Genomic DNA, 21,589 nt, shown 5'->3' on the forward strand with positions numbered 1-21,589 from the left:
ACTGTCTCAAAAACAAAACAGGAGCCAGAGATTTAACTCAATGGTATAAGTGCCTGCCTGGCAAGACTAGGTTATGAGTTTGATCCCTGGTACCAACACAACCTTGCAAAGAAAGCCGATACTGGATTGAACTAGTGGCCTTATAGATAAATATTAAAACACACACACACACACACACACACACACACACACACACAACTAAATAAATAAATAAAAGGTCTAGGCCAGGGGAATAGCTCAGTAGGAAAATCCTGGGTTCAATCCCCAGTACCTAGAGAGGAAAGGGGCTACAAAAAATTCATTCTCTCCTCTTCTTTCTCCAAATGAAATATGTAGCACATGTCCTCTTGAACAGGCATTTGCAGAGCTCTATGTGCATACCATACAAACATTATCTAGGATCCAGCTCCCAGAAGAATCAATAAGGGTGAAAAACACTAGACAGAAATAAATTTTCAGAGGCTGGGAATTTAGCTCAGCACGAGGTCATGAGTTCAACCCCCGCCCTCTTAACAAAAAGAAAAGAAAAGAAAAGAAAGAAATTAAGTTTTCATATTAATGGAATACACTTTGAAAAGACTAACCATGAAAAGAGCAGAACAGAATTAAAGCTACTGTTATAAATAAAAAGCAAAATAAAAGATAGGAAGTAGGGAGATAGAGATTTCTTAAATAGGAAAAGGATCAAGAAATTGAGGGAGGGGTCAGGAAAAGGAGGGCAAGGGGAGGAAAAAGGAATTAATTAAGGTATGTTATGTACATTTACCAACTTCACATGAGTAAAAATTATGCACTGTACACATGGACTTAATTAATTAACTAATGGATTAAGGCCTCTGCTGAAAGATATCTGTAGGGCAGAAACTGGCAGAAACAGTTGGTGGTATTTTAGTGTGACTCAAATGAGGAGCTTAACCTTTGGTTAGGTAACTCTGGGGAGGCCTTGACCACATTGAGAATTTCAGACCAACTCAAGTTACTAAACTCTTAGGAATTTAAATACAGAGGAGTAGCCATGAGGAAAAAATACAAATACTGCCCCCTTTTTAGGATATGTTACAATACTTAATAATTGTGATCATCTTGGTGAATTAGTACATGCTCATGTTACATAACGTTGCCATATTGGTATTGTCCCTTCTCATCTGAGCAGCTCCACAATTACCAAAAACCATAACAATATTAACTTCTTAAATCCTGTTTGATAGTTAAACTATTTTCTCTAGCAAAGAGATGAAATCAGTTTAATTATACTCTACTGACTGAAGACTTCCAAATGGAGATCCCGCCTCACTTGAAAAACAAAGGACAGTATAATCTATGACTTACATGTGAAGTACTTTTCACTCAGAAAAATCATAATTTTCATAATTTAAACTAATCACCAAAAGGAAACTTGTTTGTAGCCAACTGTGGAATAAAGAATAATGTCACTAGAATCTATTGTTTCTCTAGCATACCCTTCTCATTTTGCTGACAAATCCTACTGATGACTCATATCCTTCTGTACTAACTCATCATTCTGTTCCCTCATGATAGAAATTTCACCAATAGAAAGCAGAAAACACACCAATTTGTCCTGCTACTAAGAACAATAAATATCAAATATGTACATAAATCCAATTTACAAATACAGTACAACCTAGCAAATGTGTCCCATAAAACGGGAAAAAGGATGGACAAATTTTAACTAAAACTAGAGTACAATTAAAAGACAGCAGACCTGATTGAGAATTTGAATTTCTGTCAAATAACACATTAGTTAAGAGCCAACATTTTTGGCCACAGAAAAAATAAAAGTTAAAGTAATTTATCTGATATGCTAAAACAAATGAGTGCATTTCATGCCCAAAGAACCAACATTTTCTGAGAATGAAATTTTAACTCAAAAATACTGGGACAGAAATTAAATATACCTTTTCTTGAAGGGTAAAGACTATTCTAATGTCCCAGATATTTCTTCAAATCAGGATCAACTAGCAAAAAAAAGATCACAGGAAAGCCTAATTTTAAAATTCTCCAATTTAGACCCGGGCCTGGTGGTGCACCCTTGTAATGCAAGCACTTGGGAAGCTGAGGCAGGAGAATCACCACAAATTCAAGACCAATCCTAACCAAACAGTGATTTTCAGGCCCTGAGCCAGGCATATAAGTCAACAGACAAGAGTACCTGTCCAGCATGCATGAGATCCTGAGTTCAATTTCTGGTACCAAAAAAAAAAAAGAAGACTCTGACTCAAAGAAACAAAAAAATTTTTTTCTAGAGTTTAAAAAGCCAACATAGTACTTATAAATTTACATTGAATTTACATTGAAATCATGAAATGTAGTTTGTAGGCACTTAAACTTGTGGTGAGTTTTTGGTTCAGCCTCTACAATTCCAACAAGGTCTGTACACAACATCCACTTCAGCTCTACACTAAGCACTCCAATAAGGCATCAAGTCCCAAGAGAGTGGGCAGGAAGTCAACTGAACCAGAGAACATGGTTCGGATGATAAGATAAATATATATATTGGGCATATCATAATGGTTCAGAAAGTGAAAATGGAGGAGAGATGCTAATACCCCATGGATTAATATATTCAGGTCACCATTTATCAAATTATCCCTGTTCCTGACAAGAATTTAAGTACCATAAGCTTCTAGAGAAAAAAATTACAAAAATAACCATGGTTTTATCTACTGCCGTCTACTTACTGATATCCATTTACCTAGATTCTAAAACTTGGAATTCAACAATTTACCTATAAATCAATTTCCTTAGGCATGAAGTTAAAAGAATCCTTATAGATACTAAGTTTTAAATGAGATGACTGTGATCCAGCACAAAGATTCTCAAGAAAGAAATGTTTAAGTATTCAAATACTCTAAGATAAAGAGGTCTCTACTCCACCCTACTCATAAACCATAACTATCTACCATATTAAAACTATGGATCCATGTCGGGTGTTATGGTGTATTCCTGTAATCCCAGCACTTGGGAGGCTGAGGCATGAGGAGCACTGTGAGGTCAGCCTGGGCCACAAAGTGAGTTTAAGGCCACCATGAACTGCATAATGAAATTGTGTGTCAAGAAGACAAAAAAATAAAATAAAAACTAATGGATCCTGATTTCCAGCTACTCAAAAATTTATAAAGATCCCCAACTTCTATTTAACAACTCATATAGCTGATGGAATTGTACTTACCAGAAAAAGAAAGAAAAACACTATTTTAGGGATTAGGGTTAGTATTAAAACTCCAAGTTTTACTCTTCTAAGAGTCAAAACTTACGTGCTATTTCTGATTATTTGTAAATACTTTTCTAAAAAAGTTTTACTGATTACCAACCCCACAAACTACAACACTACTGCATTTCAACTGTGTTTCAAAACTGTAAAGTGATCTACAATTACTGCATAAGGAAATACTACCTTTAAAGGAGAAAATGAATAAAACTATCAAGAAAGGAGCTGGAGATAGTAGCTCAGTGGCAAAGCTTAACTAGGCTTCTGAGTTCAATATCTTGGGGGGGGGGTTCATAGGGGACCCTCAAGAAAAGTAAATCTAATTTTTAACTGTTCACAACTTTTTCAAGTAAACTATATGCATATGTGTTTATGTATGTGTGACTTTTGGACTTTTTAAAAAGTTGCATGCAAAAAGCATTCAAATATTTACTCTTCCCTAGTGCCACTAAAGCTCATGATGTTGTAAATGGTTTCTGCCTATAAAGTTAGTTCACTCGAATTAAATATTACTTGACTGACTCATGCAGGGAGTGGTCTAACTTTTGCTGTTGAATCAGAAAATATCCCGTTCAGCAGTTCTACACTATTTTTCCTTTGTAAAAGTGTTCTAAAATACTACTAGCCTTTTCTAGCTGCTAAATGTAACAACTAAACTGTTGCCTTAGGAGAAAAAGTCTTACTGGTAATATTACTTTGTGTCTGCAGTTCAGTTTATAATTAACAAAGTGCTTTCACATGTCTTCTCACATGCTCCTCACAAACTCCTGATTTAAGCATCCCACAAAGCTCAACAGAAACTTTCACAAAGTGGCAACTTCCAGGTGACTCTTAGTTCCAAGAAATACCCTTTGCCCCACCCTCTCCAAAATAAAATACATAAAAGGCTACTACATTTCTTTAATCAGACTTCCCTCATCCAGACATATCCCAGGTGCCTCATAAAAACTGTCTCAAATCACACACCCTGGGGCCCCAAGCCAGTTTCAAGACAAAATCTCCTCCCACATAAAAACATAGCTTAGGCCCCAGCAGGCCTAAAGTCAGCATTTCCTAACCCATCCCTTTGCCTCCAGCCACTATCTTCTCCTTTAACTCATATAGCTCTCATCTGTACCAGCTTCAAGAACACTGCACAAAGTGAGACAACACCAAAAGTACTAGAAGTCCTGCAAAAACAAGTGTTTTACAGTCAGACAGACTTCAATTTTTTAAATATAGCTCCCATCTTGTTAGGAGCCTGAGCTAGGACAAGTTACTTAACCTGAGGAGTCCACATCTTCATCCCATCACTGTTAAGTCTATGGGGTTTTATTACCATATCCCTGATGGCTGCAGACTGGAAACCAACTCAAAATGTGCCAAGTGAAAGCAAATGAAGATACCTACCCACTTGATTGTGGCTGTGAGAATTAAATGAGAACATAAAAACACCTGTAGCGGGGCTAGGGATTTAGCTCAGCAGCATAAGAGCCTGCCTTGCAAGCAGGCAGTCGTGAGTTCGATCCCTGGTACCGATAAAAACGAAAAAGACAAAAAAAAAAAAAAAAAAAAAAAAAAACACCTGTAGCATAGTAGGCACTTAATACTAATTAATCCCCCCCCTTCCACCAAGCATGACAACACGATTTCTGAAAGCACAACATATTAGTGATTGGGAGAAAAAGTTCTCGTAAGAAAAATGTAATTCAGACTGCTAATCTGAATTATTTCAATAATTTGCTCACACTTCTATTAAGTCCATTACCAAAAAAAAACACCTTTAAGTCACTTTGAAAGATTTCAACTTCTGAAACATCACTATCTTCTACGACAGTCTCACTGAAACATAAAATCCCTCTTCAGGTACTCTACTAAGAATCCCTACTTTTACAACACCAGATGGGAAAAACCAATGACAATGATTAGTCCATTAATAAGCAACTTTTAAAAAATCAGGATCAGCCAGGCACAGCAGCACATGCTTATAATCTCATCTATTCAAGGAGGCTGAAACAGGGAAGGTCAGCCTGGCAGGTTAACAAGACCCTATCTCAAAATAAAAATAAAAATAAAAAAAGGACTGCGCTTAGAGCTCAGTCTTACAGCACCCCTGGGGTGGACCGCTAATAGGCGATGGGGAGTGGGGAGGGTCAGAATCCTGGCAATTTCGTGCGGTTTTACTAATTCAATGGTATACCAGCAAGTGATTCTGAGATTCTGATGGGTCCTCCTGTACTCTTAATTCCCTTTCACACACTTAACAAGGCATAACTCCAGTCACTTCCTGTCAGAAACTCTACCGTAATACACAGCATGGCAACAACTACCATCCACTCATCAAGCAGTAGTTACAGCCTGGTGATTCCAAACTGACAAGCATTTGCTGAATGCCTACAGTGATGCCAGAATTGGTGTCTACTAATTCCTTGACAAATACCAGGAAATAAACTAACATATGGTTTTTCTTCATCAATGTTATACTGTTATTACTTCTTATGAGCTTTTCTCCAAAAAAATAGGAAGTCACTATCCAAAAGATACCACTTCACTTTCTCATTTGAACTTATCTAATAATACAAAACTTTTCACCTGAAAAATTAGTAGTACTTTACCAAAAACAAAAGGAAAAAAAGTTTATGCTTCTGAACACAGGCAACAGCACACTGGGCAAGAATCAAGACTTAGCTCTTAGAGCCGCCAGACTAAGATGGGATGACAATCATATCCTTGACAATTTCGGAAACTCATGTCAATTTCATGAAACGTGGCAGCAGGGATGGGGGGAAATTAAAGAAAAAAGTCACATCCGTTGGGGAGCGGAGATCCCAGCGCCAGATATCACTGTGTCACTAGAAGACTCAGATCCTTTCCTCGTTCTTGAACACAAGGACTCAGTGACAAGATGTGCTGCTAGAGATAACTACTTTTTCCAGGATACCTGAATTCACTATCCCCACACACAAAGACCAAGGAGCAAGACGTCCAGGATACCTGCTCGCACGCTGGACAAACGCAGGCACAACCTTGCACATTCCCCCATCTGCCACTCACCTCCCGGACGCTGTCCTCACGATATCCCCCCACGCCACACCCTCCTCCCCACTCGTGCCCACACGCTGCCCCCCTCAGGTTCCTCCCCGCTGGATTCGCTCCCACTCACTCTCTTCACTCTCCCACTCTCATATATGCCCCATCCGGCTCTCGCCCCCTTCCGCGCACCCACAAGGACACTCACCTTCTCCCGCACCACACACATTCGCGCTCTACCCCACGCGCTCAAGCACCCCACACTCCTCCACACAGGATCCTGTCCGCTCCCTCACTCCCCGCCCGCCCGCCGCCGGCCCAGCCCGGCCCGGCCCGGCCCTCCTTCCGGGGACGTGTCTCAGGCCTGTACTAATGGCAGCGGCGCCTCCCGCCCTCCCCTGCCCGAGGCCCCGGGCGCCGGCGCAGGCCGCCCGGGAGGGGCGCACTCACGCTGGCGAGCTGGGGACTGGGCATTGAAGTCCGGAGGGGGCGGGAGCGAGGAGGCGCCTCTCTCCTCAGTCACCTCGGCGGCGGCGGCGGCGGCGGTAGCGGTGGCGGCGGCGGCGACGACTCCCCCCCAGCCTCGGCGCGCGACACCCGGCCCGGCCCGGCGGCGGCGGCGGCGCGTGTCCACGAGTCCGTCTTGCTGCTGCTGCTAGGGCCGCCGCTGCGTCTCTTGCTGCCGCCGCTAACCCCGCTGCCGCCGCTCTCCTGTGGCGTCGCCTCGCGCCGTTCCCGGCCGCCCTGCCGCTCCAGCTGCTCGGGACAGGCGACGGTTACAGCCTGGCTGATCGCTCCGCCGCCACCACTACCACCGCTGCGCGCGCAGCCGGAACCAGCTCCCGCCGCCGCCCCTCAGGGGGCGCTGCGGGGCGCGGCGCGCGCTGCCGCTGGCCCGCCCTCGGCGCCTCTGACTGGCTGGCCGCCGCTCGCCGAGCAGCTCGCCCCGCCCACCTTCCCCGCGGGGCGCTGACCTACTGCCCTCGGCACCTCCTTCTCTGGTTCGCTCTGCTCCACGCTGCCGGCGACGGAAGGCGGGTCCATGTGACCGGCGAAAGGTGGGGGGGACGTGACCCCGGGAGTCGGCTGCCCTTGCGACGCCCAGCCGGTCCGCACCTGGGCTAGGGCAAGGGCGCGCGGCCGCTGGGTGACCCGCAAGGTCGTCTGGCTTATTCTGGCTCCCTCGCGGTGCGGCCTGCGGCCAGCTGCTGATGGGATGGGGCGGCGACCGAGTCCTGTGCTTGGGGATTTCCAACTCACAAGTGGAAACCATGCAGCTGAGTTCTTGGCTGCTTTGGAGGCCTCAAATGCCTTGTCGGGTCTTTGCGAAGGACAGTTTAGTGCTGCTCCCTGCCTCCTTCCTTAAGGCACACTCCCAAACTAAGAACCCTCACTGACAGGCCAAAATTCAGACTTCAGAAATTGCGAAGTTGGACAGATGATCTCCTTGCTAAGCATTCTCAACTAAAAAGTAGAAATAATAGCTATTTGATGGGCTTTTTTCACTTATCAATAATGTATGAAAGAAACGCCTGATAAAGAGAAGACTGTGAATTTCAAGGTTTCTACCCTCGTGTCCCCTTTAACGATGCTGATTATCCCAGAGGAAAGGTTTTTGCCTCTTGACTTTGGAAGCTGGCCCAAAATTTGCAAGATCATTAGTTGTACGTTTTGGTTTGAAAAAAGTGATCAGTAGTGAGTTGGGAGACTGATCTGAGCCACTGCGGGTAGGCAGCCAGAACAGGCCCTGAAAGGTGGCTTGGAAGAAACTGGGGAGACTCCTACTTGAGAGATAGGGGCAGCAGGGGTTATGTGTCCACACACACACACACACACACACACACACACACCACTCTACCTTAGGTATTCTCACCTACCCAGAACAGGCAGTTACCTAAAAAGAAATGAGGATGCCTCTTTCCCACCTCTCCACCACGTGTTCAACCTGACCTAGTGTGGAAAAGCAGTAGTCAGACACCACTAACCCTTTCCCACAAGGTTGAGTTGGGGCCTTGCTCCTGACCAGAGGCTTCCATTAGAGCTTCGTTGCTGAAAGAAAGGTCTTATGACTCAGCCACATGAAGCCATAGCACTGAACTTGGGCTGTTTACCACCAGGTGCCCCAGAAGGGGATTTTTCTACAGCAAGCCTGCCTGGCAGAGCTGTGTGGGAGCTGAGAGGCCTTGAGCAACAAGAAGCAGATCAGAGTCAGCCTCTGGAGTGAAGAACACATTTTCAGCAGCTGCATGTATTGTACTCTGCCTTTGGCAAGTAGCATTTTCCACTTCCTGGAAGCAGTCTGGAATTGTAGAACTACCTCCTCTGCAAAACTTTTGCTGTGTGGCCTGTTAACTGACTCTCCCTTTAAAGCCTCAAAACACCTATGCAGTTCCCTACCATAGCACTTATAGCATTAAGCTTTAAATGCCTGTTTTCAGGATTGTCCTTAGACTGGCCTACTTTGGATAATCTAGTAGACTGCTGAACAAGTGAATGAATCTTCCTTCCATCTGGCTGTTGATGTGGCCCTAAAATATCAGTAAATAACATAACAGCATAAGGATAACAGTAATGGTTACAATCATGGCCATTTTTTGAGCATCTCCTGTATTCCAAACCCTGAGGAAAATGTTAAATATACTATCAAGTTTATGCTTCATAATAACCCTGTGAAGGAGGTATTATTATCCCCATTTTAAAAAGGAATGGAGGCCAGATATATACCTCAGTGACACAGTACCTGCCTGGCTAGGGCTAAGTCATGAGTTTGATTCCTGGTACAAAAAAAATGGAGGCTCAGAGACATGATATGATAGAATCAGATTCTGTCCAGGTTTTGTCTACTTCCAGAGCCCAGTTGACCATGATGTTAGTCTAACGCCTGTCAATAATTGATATCCCTACAAGTAAGCTAGAAACCCTTCTGAGATGCTGGAAAAACATTAGCCTCTAAGAATGAAAAGCCTGAAACCCTGGTGGCACCACCTTCCCTTACACCATGACCAGCAGAGATACCCTTGCCCAGTGATAGCAATTATAGGGCACACATGCCACAGCCAGCTGTTTGTTATTTCTGAAAGCTCAAAAAGGTTTGGCATCCTATTAACCTATGCCGTCCAAATGGTTCCCAAAGAGGGCTATAAGGTAATGTGGTTATACTTCCTCTACACTTCAAATAGATCAGAAACTGGGCTTCAGGCCCCTTGTTAAGGCATGAACTGCCCTTGATAGTGTGTTTCACACTAAGTGCCCTGAGTTTATTCAGGGCCTCTGCTGAAACATACCAAGTACCACTGACAGTAATTTTCCTAGCACTCCTGTGAGGCAAAGCTGGTGGTATCCTTAGCTGATTTTACAGTGTTGGCTCCTTGGTAGCAGGAGCTGTGTAGACCTGCCATAATTAGGAGTTAGAGAAAGAAGTAATAGTAATATAGCAAAGAAACAGACCCTGAGATTGGGACTCAACCCAGGTGCCTGGTTCCTACCCTCAGACTCTACATCGTTTCATCTGCCAGCCAGTAGCTGTGTAACTCTGGGAAGTTACTTCATCTCTCTGCAAATGAGTTAACTCATCTCTAAAATAGAAAAGACAGCCACGTGTGGTGACACACACCTGTAACCTGTGCACTCTGGGAGGATGAGGCAGGATGATTGCAAGTTCAAGGTCCATCTGGGCAATTTAATGACTTAGACCCTATCTCAAAATGAAAAGAATTTCTTTTTAATTTTTTAAAGGACTAGGGATGCCAAGTGTGGTGATATATGCCTATCTATAATCCCAGCACCCAGGAGGCTGAGGCAGAAGGATTGACATAAATTCAAAGCCTGCCTGGGCTACGTAGTAATCCTGAGGCCAAGCAAGACCTACATAGCTTGAACTATATAGCAAGACCCTCAAAATAAATAGTATGAAGGATATAGCTCAGTGCAAAGGTCATAGACTCAATCTTTTATCCAGCACCTCAAAAATAGATTAAATAAATAAAATAGAAAATTTAACATTATTCAATTCATGAGATTTTGTTTTGTTTCTGTAACAGGATCTTACTCTGTAATGTAGGCAGGCCTCGAACTAACTTACATAGCCCAGGCTGGTCTCAAACTTATGGTAATCCTCTTGCCTCAGCCTCCCAAGTATTCAGATTACACAGGCATGAGCCACCACACCAGGCCTTATAGAGTTTATTTTAAAGTACAGGCTCGAAAAAAAAAAAAAAAAACAGGCTGTAGCTGGGCACAGTGTCATTTTTATATAGTTCCGGACATTGGAGAGACTGAGGGGCAGAAAGATCAGTTGAGCCCAGAAGTTCAAGGTTATCCTGGGGAACATAGCTATGCCCTGTTTCTTATGAAAGAAAGAAAGAAAGAAGGAAGGAAGAAAGGAAGGAAGGAAGGAAGGAAGGAAAGAGAGAAAGAGAGAGAGAAAGAAAGAAAAGAAAGAAAGAAAGAAAGAAAGAAAAAGAAAGGCAAGCTAGCTACAGGCTCTGCTGCTATTAGCTTTGTGCTCTTGGACAGATGTGTTCACAAATGAAATTTTGTTCTCGCTTAGCTATGATAGTATTTGATTGCTCTGAAATGAAGAATTTTGGGTTGTTTTTGTTTGTACCAGGGATCAACCTTGCACTTTCCAGGCAGGCACTTAGAGCACTGAGCTAAATCCCTGGCCCTGAAATGAAGAGTTTGAAAGTGCCTTAAATACTGTCAAGCAGCTATTCCCCTTCTTGGTATTTCCCAGAAAGAATGAAAAAGATTGTACCACAGCAATGTATGCACATGTATGTTTATAGCAGCGCAGATTATAATAGCTAAATCTTGGAAGCAGCGCAAATGCACATCAACAATGAGTGCATAAAGTTTTTTAACACGATGGAGTGCTATTCCACCATAAAGAAGGATAAGCTTGAGACATTTCTAGTTAAATAGATGCACCTTGAGACCACACTCTTAAAAGAAATAAATCAGACTCGTGTAAGTACCACATTGTTTCTCTGGTGTGAGAAATGAAAAGTGTAAAAAAGAATCAAAATGTATAATATGGAAAAATGGAAAGAAAATGTTCAAATGGGAAGGGGAACAGGAGAGGGAGGGGGAAAGAAAGGAAGGGACAGGAAAAAATAGAAGAGGGCTGAGGATTTAGCTCAGCAGGGATAAGCGCCCGCTTTACAAGCTCATGGTCCCAAGCTGATCCCCAGTACCCCCCCCCAAAAAAAGGAAATGAAGCTTTTGTAAATAAAGAGAGGAAGAGGAAATAAGAGAGGGGAGGAGAATGGGAAAAAAGAAAAATCAAGATAGATCATTTGTACAGGTACAAATTCTCTATGATGAACGTTACCAATATTCATATCTAAAATGTACCAATAAAAAAGCACTATAAAGACATTAGCTGTGGTTTAAAAAGAATAAAAGCATAGCCTTCATAGTATGACTGTCCAGAATTCTCCATCCTGTGCCTTAAATTCCTGACCTCTACCATTTCATCATCTTTAATGTAGAAATTGTGATCACATCAATTTCATGGCAATGTTGTGAAAAAATCCAGTGATTAAAGACAAAACATGCTGGATGTAGTAGCCCACACTGGTAATCCCAGCACTGAGGAAATCAAGAGTTAAAGGCTACCCTGAGTTACATAGTGAGAGGCTGTCTCAGAAACGGGAAAAAGAAAGTTGGTGTACATCTGTAATCCCACTCCTAGGGAGGCTGAGGCAGGAGTATCACCACAAATTTGAGGCCAATTTGAACTACTATCAGCCCACTCAGGGAGCTCCAGGGAGATTTTGCAGGTGAGATCCCAAAGTTAAGGAGCTCAGATGCAAGACATCAGCAACAACAGCATGCAGCATGGAGCAGAGCAGGGAGCTGCCTGTCTCTTTATTGTATGATTCTTATACAGGTTGTTATCTCATGTTTACATTCTTACATAGTGCTGTAACCAGCATATGCATGTTTACATGTGCTAAGGCATGATTACATAACTGTATCACACTGTATACTTGTGCTAAACAGGTGAAGTCACATACTCAGGTGTCCCTAGATGCCCCTGAGCTTCAAAGCAGTTTGAGTGGGTCCCCACAGCTACATAGTGAGTTCAAGACCACCTTGAACTAGATAGCAAGACCCAGTCTCAAAAAGAAAAAAAAAAGCATGGCAAGTGTATGGGTACAATACATTTATTTATTTTTGGCTTTTTGAGGCAGGGTCTCATCATGCAGTTCAGGCTGGCCTGGAGCTCACTTTGTAGTTCAGGCTGGTCTCGAATTTGCAACCCTTTTGCCTCAGCCTCCTGAGTGCTAGGATTACAGGTATGTGCCACCACACCTGGTTTGGGTATATTTAAAACAACTGGGACATACCAGGCATGTACATGTATAATCCAAGCACTCAGGAGGCTGAGACAAGAGGATCACCACAAGTTAAAGTCCTGCCTGACTACATAGCAAGCTGAAGGCCAACCTGAACTACACTGCAAGAACCTGTCTCAAAACAAAATGACAGCCAAAAAATACCTCATTATAAATAAGATGATTTTATTCAGTAACTAACACAGTGGGAAATGGCTCATAAGTGTGATATCCCTCACCCCTAACAAATTTTGTCAGCTGGGGAACGTGGCTCTGCACTTGAGCCCTTGCCTAGCACACCGAAAGAACTGGGTTCAATCCCCAGTACAAAAAAAAGTCTTGATTTTTAGTGACCTTAAGTAAAGGAAGTGACAGGGTGTGGTGGGAAATGTATGCAAGCAACAGAGCAAGAGCGGTTCCTGGCTCCCCAGTGTGAAACCTTGGGGAAATCACCCATCCTCTCTGAGCTTTCAGAAACCTTGCCTTTTATGCTAAAGATCTTAAAAGAGCTAGTGGTCTTACCTCATACTTGGGACTTGCTCAATAAATTCAAACTACTAACATGCAGATTCAAGCCCATGAAGCTCTATTAATGGAAAGGACCCAGTTGGAAGCGACAAAAAAAATTTCCCCACTTGAAACCAAATGGGGTCATGAACTGCAAATAAGCGGTACAGGCTCCCCAAGTTCTGATGCGCAGCGAGGTTCCGCATAGCACTGCTTAGCTGGTCCGCAAGCAGATGGTTGACTGTCAGAAGAAGGCGGGGAGGATCACCCCCATCCTCCCCCCACCCACCAGAGCATGATAACCGGGGTGAGGGAGGAAAGAATGTACTGATTCACCGCCCCGCCCATCCCCTGCCTCTAATCTCTCTTCCGGAATTTTATAGCCTCTTCTGCAGGGCCGAGGGCGGAGGGCGGAGGGCGGAGGGCGGAGGGCGGAGGGCGGGACGCAGGTTCCAGCCTGCAGAGCACCTTCCTGCCCCCAGCCCGGCCTCACTGATCCGGATCAGCCTAGAGGAGTCCCAGCAGAGCCGGGCGTGGGTGCTCGGAGCCAACCCAGATATCTCCCGTGCTCGCGATTTGGGGGAGCCCGATGGAGATCGAGGGAAGCTGTCATCTCGGGGGACATCTCGGTTCGCCTAGCCGAGTACTGGTGTCCTCGGGGTGCGGCGCTCCCGGTGTAAATGGGAGGGAGCTGGACAGCTTTAGGTGCAACTGGACTTGGGTAGGAGATGACTGCAAGGCCTCGGCCTCTCTGGGGACCCTCTCAGGCACTCAGCGGTCGGGATCCCCATCCCCACCGCCCTCAGGTGTAGCTGGATTTCCACCAGAGAAGAAAAGGGCTTCAGGACCTGGCGAGAAAAATGAGAAATGTGGCTTATCCTCCTCCAGTTTTGTCTTACAGATGGGGCAACTGAGATGCAGAGCCACAGTCCACACCAGGATGGTACCTGCTGTGGTGCTGCCCTCCTCAGTTGACAATATTCCCTGTTATGTTGTGACTCAGTTTCACCATTTGGCAGTAGGAAAGAGCCAAAGAATTTTATTAAGAACTGTTGGAAGTGAAGCACAAATTTCCCTGTAATGGATTGTGAAGTGATAAGTAATGGTGCACACAGCTAACATTTATGAAGCACTGATGCCAGGCCCTGTTGTTCTAAGTACTTTATTTATTAACTATTGTAATCTTCACAGCCCTGGGAGAGGGGATAGTGTTATTCCAGTTTCACATAACTATCCCTATCCCTACTCCATTTTCCCATTTTATGAAGAAATTGGAATGAATAACAGCAAAAAACAATTTGACAAAGGTCACCCAGGTAGTTCGTGAGAGAACGGGGAGGATTTGAACTCAACAAGTATTTTTCCAGGAGATTCCAACCCAGAGAGTATTTTTCCAGGACCCACACCCTCAACCACTAGATGTTGGCCTTTCCTAAGGAAAGTGTGTTTACAGTCTACTACTTACATTCTGGATGTTGGGTTGGCAGCATAAACTCTTCAGTATAGAAACTTCTCTCGGAGTGACTTACATTATCTGTGCCTATATAAATGTTTAATTTATGCTCTCTGACCAGATAATGTTTCTACACAGTGAGACCTCAGAGCACCAGGTCAAATGGGGCAATCAAGGTCATGTTGAATGTGAGAGGACACTTTTCTTCTAAGGTAAAAAGCTTCCTTAATTCTGTTAGATCCTATGACCCCACCCCAACACACACGCGTGCACACACACACTCACATGCACAAGGTTCTATTTTGCTAACTCCAGTACCCATGACCACCATCAGTGACTCTAACTGGACTACTGCTATGTTGTCAAGTTAGTTAGTTAGTTCCATATGCCTGGAAACTACACAACTGCTTGGTTGAAAGCCACATGGCAGCTTGTCTTTTATAAAAATGCTAACATCACCAGATGGGGTGATGCATGTCTACAATCCCAGCTACTGTGAAGGCTGAGGCAGGATGATTACAAATTCAAAGCCAACCCAGGTAACTCAGTGAGACCCTGCCTTAAAATGAAGAATAAAAGCTCAGAAGTAGAATGCTTGCCTAGCATGTGTGAGGCTCTGGCTTTGATTTCTAGCACTGAAAAAAATAAATGAACAAAAGTAAACATCACAAGAGAAAAAGTAAACTGGACCCCATCAGCCATTTTCATGTCATGAGAATGAGCTCACCAAAGTCTTTCCCCTAAAAACAAGTTTTGAGAGGGGAAAGCCCAGAACGACCTGCCTACCTGAAAGAACTTCTTAAGTCACCCAGAACAAGCCATCTTTTTAAAGGCATAGGTGAAGGCAGCCAGGAGTGGTGGTGCACGCCTATAATCTCAGCTTTTGGGAGGCTAAGGCAGGAGAGTCACTGTAAATCGGACGGCAGCCTGAGCTACACAGTGAAACCCTGTTTCAAAAAACAAACAAATACAGTTCTGGGTGAAGAGGAGTTTCCCAGTCATCAGAGAGACTGACAGCCTGAGCAGGGACTAGAAAGGAAGGGACCAAGTTGTAGGGAGGGCAAACAAAGGGACAAGAGAGAAGGTTAGCTTTGAGGTCAGAAAGATTTTCCTCTATGTACATTTTAAAAAATATTTCCCCCCTTCCACCTGAAAAATAATACATGTGTTTTATGGTATGTAAATTATATATAATAAACATGCTGCTTATACTTCTTAATTAGAGATGGATGCCTAGTGAAGTAAAAATCACTTAGAAATCTACCTTGAGAAAGAACCACTGGGCAGGGGTGGGGGGTGGATCAAGATCTCACTACGTTGTTCAGGCTGGTCTCAAACTCATTTTGAAGCCCAGGTTGGCCTGGAACTCCTAGAAATCCTCCTGCCTCAGTCTCTTGAATGCTGGGATGATAGACATGTGCCACCATGCTGAGCTCCAAGACATTCTGTTAAAGATAAATCATATTTTTGGCCAGGCATGGTGGCTCACGCCTATAATCCCAACACTTGGGAGGCTGAGGCAGGAGGATCGTTGCGAGTTCAAGACTAGCCTAGGCTACAAAGTGAGCTCAAGGCCTCAAGACTAGCCTAGGCTAAAAAGTGAGCTCAAGGCCAGCCTGAACTGCACAGCGAGACCCTGTCTCAAAAAGACAAAAAAAGAAAAAAAAAATCATATTTTTGTTAAACACACATACATGAATATTTAGAAAAGAATGAAATACAGAAACAAATCTTAAAGGGCAATATAACCCAAATTTAATGCATGACTGCTGTCCCAGCACTGGGGAGGCTGAGGCAAGAGGATCACCGTGTGTTTAGAGGCCAGTCTGGCCTTCAGAGTGAATTCAAGGCCAGCCTGAACTACATAGTGAAAAAAAAAAAAAAAAAACATGTATGTCTTGAACTATTTTATATGTCAGTACATTTAAATATATCTATCTTATTCTTTTTAAAACCTGCCTACATAAGATGGCTGAAGTATAATATATTTAAATGTTCCCTATTGACAGATATTGCAGTTCTTTCCAATTTTTTGCTATTACAAACAGCACTGCAATAATACACATATAATGAAGACTTGAGACAGGGTCTTGTTATTTTTCCAGGTTGTCCCCAAATTTGTGATCCTCTTGCCCCTGACTTCCAAGTACTACAGTTATGGGCATGCACATCACACCCAGTTGCAATAGACATTTTTGCACATAAATCTTGGGGCATTTTTGTTGTTTCTGTTTGTATTTGTTTGAGACAGGGTCTTGCTCTTAATTCAGGTTGGTCTTGAACTCACTATGTAGTTCAGGGCTGTCTCTATTCACGGCAGTCCTTTTGTCTTCCCAAATATTGGGATTGCAGGCATGCACCACCTTGGGAGCACTTTTAAGGGAATTCTATAGGATAAATTCCCAGAGAAACTTCCTCTAAAACATACTTCATCAATTATACTTTTCATTTTACTCCAAATGCCTTGACATAAAAGCATGTTATTGATCAAAATCACATAAAATGCTTAGTATATAGTACACATGAAACAAATGTTCACTTATTTTCCTGGCCATTGTTACCACCATTTCATATCATTAGTCCTGTGAATTAAAGTTCATCCCTTTGGGCCACAATTATTGTTTTGTTTGGGTCAGTCTGGAACTTAAGGTATAGCCCAGGATGACCTCAAATTTATGGTGATCCTCCTGCCTCAGTCTCTCAAGTGCTGGGATTACAGGTGTATGCCATCATAGCCACCCTGCTCAACAGTTATTGATGAGCCCTGCCAGGTGCCTGAGGATTTAATATTAAACAGATGTATACCCAGGTGGGTGATACATTCCTGTAATTTAGCATTGGGGCAGGCTGAGGCAGGAGGATCACTAATCTGAACCCTACATGGGCAACATAGTCTCCCAAACAAAACAAAAAGCCTGAGAATGTAGCCCAGAGTTAAGGTCCTGAGTTCAATCCCCAATACCACAAAAAAAAAAAAAAAAAAAAAAAAAAAAAAAGAGAGAGAGAGAGAGACAGTTGTAGACTCTGCCCTTTGGAAGTTAGCTTGATGATGTGGCAATTATGATTCCCTGAAATGAATATGCCAAATTGGAAACTGTGGGAGAGATAAGGACATAAGTACACAGGAGAGTCACCGACCTGTCTGAAGAGCAGACAAGAGAAGATCTAAAAGGAGTGAGTAAATAGCTCGAATCATCTGAACAGGAGAAATAGTGAGCACCCCAGCTGCTGAAGGTATCCAAGCAGGGGCCAAGACACTTTCTCCAGATATGCTGGAAGGAGTAGTTAACCAGCTGGGCGTGGCGCTCAGCACTCTGGAGGTTGCAGTTGGCAGGAGGATTGTCAAAACATTGAGACCAGCCTGGACTACATACTGAGTTCAAAGCCAGTCTGATCTACATAACCCCTGTCTCAACAAGAGAACAAAACCAGTAAACCAGGTCAGTAGTTCTTAACCATCCAGCCTCAGACTGGAGTTAGTACATGGAAAAAGGGGAAAAATATGAATAAAATGAAATTTTTTCAGTGTTGGGGATCAAATGCAGGGCCTTGCACATTTAATCAAGCACTTTACCTCTGACCTAAAATCCCAGCTCTAAGAGGTGAATATGCATGTGCTAATTTTTTTAATGGTCTCTTAATTGGAAAGTATATACTCTTCCTATTTTAGTGTTAAAATGTGAAACAGTATTTATAGCACAAGGAACTTGGGTTCCTTTAATGTTCTTGTTTGGACAAACTAAAAGCTAGAAACTCTTATCTCAGTCTCCTTCCTCATTTTTCAAACTTTGAACTATTGATAATATCTAAAAGTCAAAGGCCTTCTGGGCCAGATGACTTCTAAGATTGTTTCCATCCCTGTGATTATAAGATTCTCTGCTCACCAGTGATTAAGGCCTGAAGCTAAATTGAATTTCAACTCTGTGAGCCAAAGCCTTTTCAACAGACACAGGGTAAAAATAAGAACATAAATGCATGAGTAAGTTAAAAAACAAAAGCAAGAGAGAGAAACAAGAATTTAATATCCTCTAAAACTCTTTGGTTTTGGGTTCCCAAACCACAGCTGAGTACCTCAAGTTTCCTTATAGACCGATTCCCCTACTTTCAGAAAATGCAGTACTGGAGAGGAAATAACAGGCAGAGTGATATGGGAAAAATCAATTTGGTGCAGTTTTCGCAAACTTTTAAAACAGAGCGATTTAAGTGATGATGGGGTTTCATGACCAGCGGCAGCAGAGCCTCTGAAAGGAAGGCCTGTGTTTTCTGGCATTTCTCTGAGTGGGTGGACAGGGAAGGAAAATGAATTTTTTTCCTCCCTTCCACTTATAAGAAAATGGAGGCAATGTAAAGCAAAAGTCTCCTGGAATGGCCCATGAAGGAGAACGATTGAAACGCTTCTCCCCTGTCGTCAGAAAAATGCAAACCCTCAGACAGGCACTGGGCGGGCCTTCTCCTCCAGGCCGGGATGCCATAAAAACTAAATATTCACCAGCACACCTGGCACTGCTGTTACCATGGTAACCCCTCACCTTTTGCATTCCTTAACTTGGGGGTTGAAAGTAGTGCAGGGCCCCATTTAAGTTTTCCTATTTCTCCTTGGCTTTCGGAAAAGGAAAGGGGAGGAGAGAGGGAGAGTTTAAACAGGCTTGCCCACCTCCTTCTCTTTGCCTTGCAGCCTGTGTGCCTAGGCCTCACTAGGCAGGGGGCAGGGTGCAAATGATCCTATTGGAGCCCAGCAGGCCTAGGTTCAAATAGCAGGTCCTCAGGAATACTTTTCTTTTCTTTTTTTCCACTCAAACAGCCCTTCCTCTGGACCCTTTCTCAGGCACCCAGTGATGGAATAGCCAGAGTGGGAAGGATGATCACAAGCCAGCTGATTCCTTCATGGGGAGGCACAAGAGCATGAAACCCAAACTTCAGGGAGAGGACTCAGGAAGACTTTCTGTACTTAGGCACATTTGGGGGCCCACAAGTGTTCAGCATGGGGAATTCAAAATTAAGGAGGAAGAGGAAGAAGAGGAGGAGGAGGGAGACACTCTGACCACAGTAAAGCAGTTCACTCTCCAGAGCTTCATGTCCCCCACCCTGACACCCAGAACTAATACTAACTACCTTGTTCTGGAGAAGATTATATTAATACATAAGGATAAAGAGAAGAACAGACAGACCTGTACCCGAGGCCAGATTTCCAGTGCCCAACTGAGATAATTTGAACTTTAACCCCTCTAAGTCTCAGTTTTCCTACTTATAAAAGGATAATCATAATCACACTAACACATCAAAGTCCAGCTAGGAGTCAAGGAGACAATTCTTGTAAACCATATATGACAAGCATCAATAAAATAATTATAGAAGCAGAACTTCTGATGGAGTGCTCAGTGTGGCAGAGGCTGTATGTCGTCCTTGTTACTGTTGTTACACACACACAGAGCCTGGCCTTTGGTTGACATTCCACTGACATTACTTCCAGCCTCTTTGGATTCTTTCCTCAGCCCAGCCCACCTTTGCCCTCTCTCCAGTTTTCACATGTGTCGATCAGTTCCTTTCCAGGCCAAGCAAGGTACAGCTTCATCTGTGTCCTCTCCCAGCATTCCCCGTTTCACCTCAGCCTTGGCTTTTCCACGAGGCTGAATGAAGGGGAGAGGGTTTGGGCCTGGCCCGGCGGCCTGGCTCCACAGAGTTCCTCTAGAGACTGAGGTGGGGGAAGAGGCAAGGCGTGCGTCAGCCATGATGCAATTGCAGCCTCATGGCTTGGCCCACTTCCTCCTCGGGGTGTTTACGGAGCCTGGATTCCACAGGAACCTTTGGAAGCATAAGCTACCAGGAGTGGGCAGAACGCAAAACTGTCTCTGCTCCAGGGATAGTTTAGAAAGAAAGTGACATTGTGTCCCCTGGGCCTCATGTGTCCTGGGCTCAGGGACACAGCAAAGAGATACCAAGTGTCATGTGGAATTCAGGGGGAGGATGGAGAAGGGAGGCTGGGGACAAACTTCAGGCTGTTGCCAGGCCCGGCTTCCAGCCTCAGCTCTGGGAAGGCTGATGAATAGGCCCTTTATCTAAGCTGGAGGTGGGGGGAATCGTAGAAGGGGGTCTCAGGTGACGGGAGCCTCCACATAAGCCCAGAGACTCTCATCTCTTCCTTCACAGCAAAAATCCTAGCTGGAAAGAAGCTTCCCCGAAGGACTTTATTTTCCAGCCATTTGCTGGGGACTCTCATTTGGGAAGCCCCTCCTTCACCTCCCAGGCCTTGCTTGGAAACATTCTAAGAAGCACAGTGTCCATAGTGGTTAAGGACATGGACACAGCAGCCAATTTTCAGCGCTTCCAGTTACTGGCTGGAGGCCAAAGGCCAGACATTTTACCTGACTTGCAAACTTCCTCTTGGCAAAGGAGGATTCTAAGAGAGCCACCTCACAGATTAAGCCTCTAGGCCTGCAGCACATTGCCTGGCAAAGGTAAAAGCTCTCCAAACTGTTAGATGCAGATATTTTTTAAGAATAAAGACTGGAGAGCCTTGTCTTCTGAAGCCAGGGCCCAACTGTCCTGCTCCCTTCAGTATCTACTGACTGTTTCCCAGTTATCAGAAAAGACTCAGCGTTCCCCTCCCCCAGAGCTGTGAAACTGAGTAGCAAAGCTTGTTCAAGCTCCTGAGTCATTCAGCAAAACCAGCCCAACATAATCAGTGGATCAAGGAAATTAGATACATAGTGGGGAAAACCCAGCCATAGGGCCCGGGCCTCCTCTTAGGGGCATTTCCCTCATCCAGGACCTCTGCTGAGCTTTCACCCCGAAATCCACAAACAAGACAGCACCTGGCACCTGACAGCCTCTCAGGCCCTGCTGTCCCCAGGATGAGTCATTAGCTACACGTAGTCCCTAGGACTTTAATCCAGCATCTTGTATGACAAAAACTCTGCCTTTGGACAAACTTTCCTTCTCTCAGTCCAGAGCTCAGAGAGTAGACACCAGCGTCCAGCCTTGCTGCCCACTCATTTCCAAGCCCTTGTCCTAATTTACTGTCTGCCCAGCCATTCCACTGGCACTCTCATT

The 21,589-nt window shown here is 44.1% G+C and overlaps 1 protein-coding gene across 2 annotated transcripts in view; it reads right to left on the reverse strand.

Annotated features, from left to right (window-relative positions):
• Positions 1–6,873, reverse strand: part of Ptp4a2 (protein tyrosine phosphatase 4A2) — a 29,062-nt gene extending 22,189 nt beyond the window's left edge. Inside the window, exon 1 of one of the 2 annotated variants that reach the window (XM_063235972.1) lies at positions 6,689–6,873. The gene's annotated coding sequence lies outside the window, so the exon portion shown is untranslated. Of the gene's footprint in view, positions 1–6,446; positions 6,574–6,688 lie in introns of those variants that run through there. The other variant, XM_063235973.1, reaches the window with a different exon arrangement.
• Positions 6,874–21,589: the final 14,716 nt, after the last annotated feature.

The sequence above is a fragment of the Cavia porcellus genome, unplaced genomic scaffold (assembly GCF_034190915.1).
Source record: "Cavia porcellus strain 051 isolate PalLab524CR breed Dunkin Hartley unplaced genomic scaffold, mCavPor4.1 scaffold_25, whole genome shotgun sequence".
Lineage (NCBI taxonomy): Eukaryota > Metazoa > Chordata > Mammalia > Rodentia > Caviidae > Cavia > Cavia porcellus.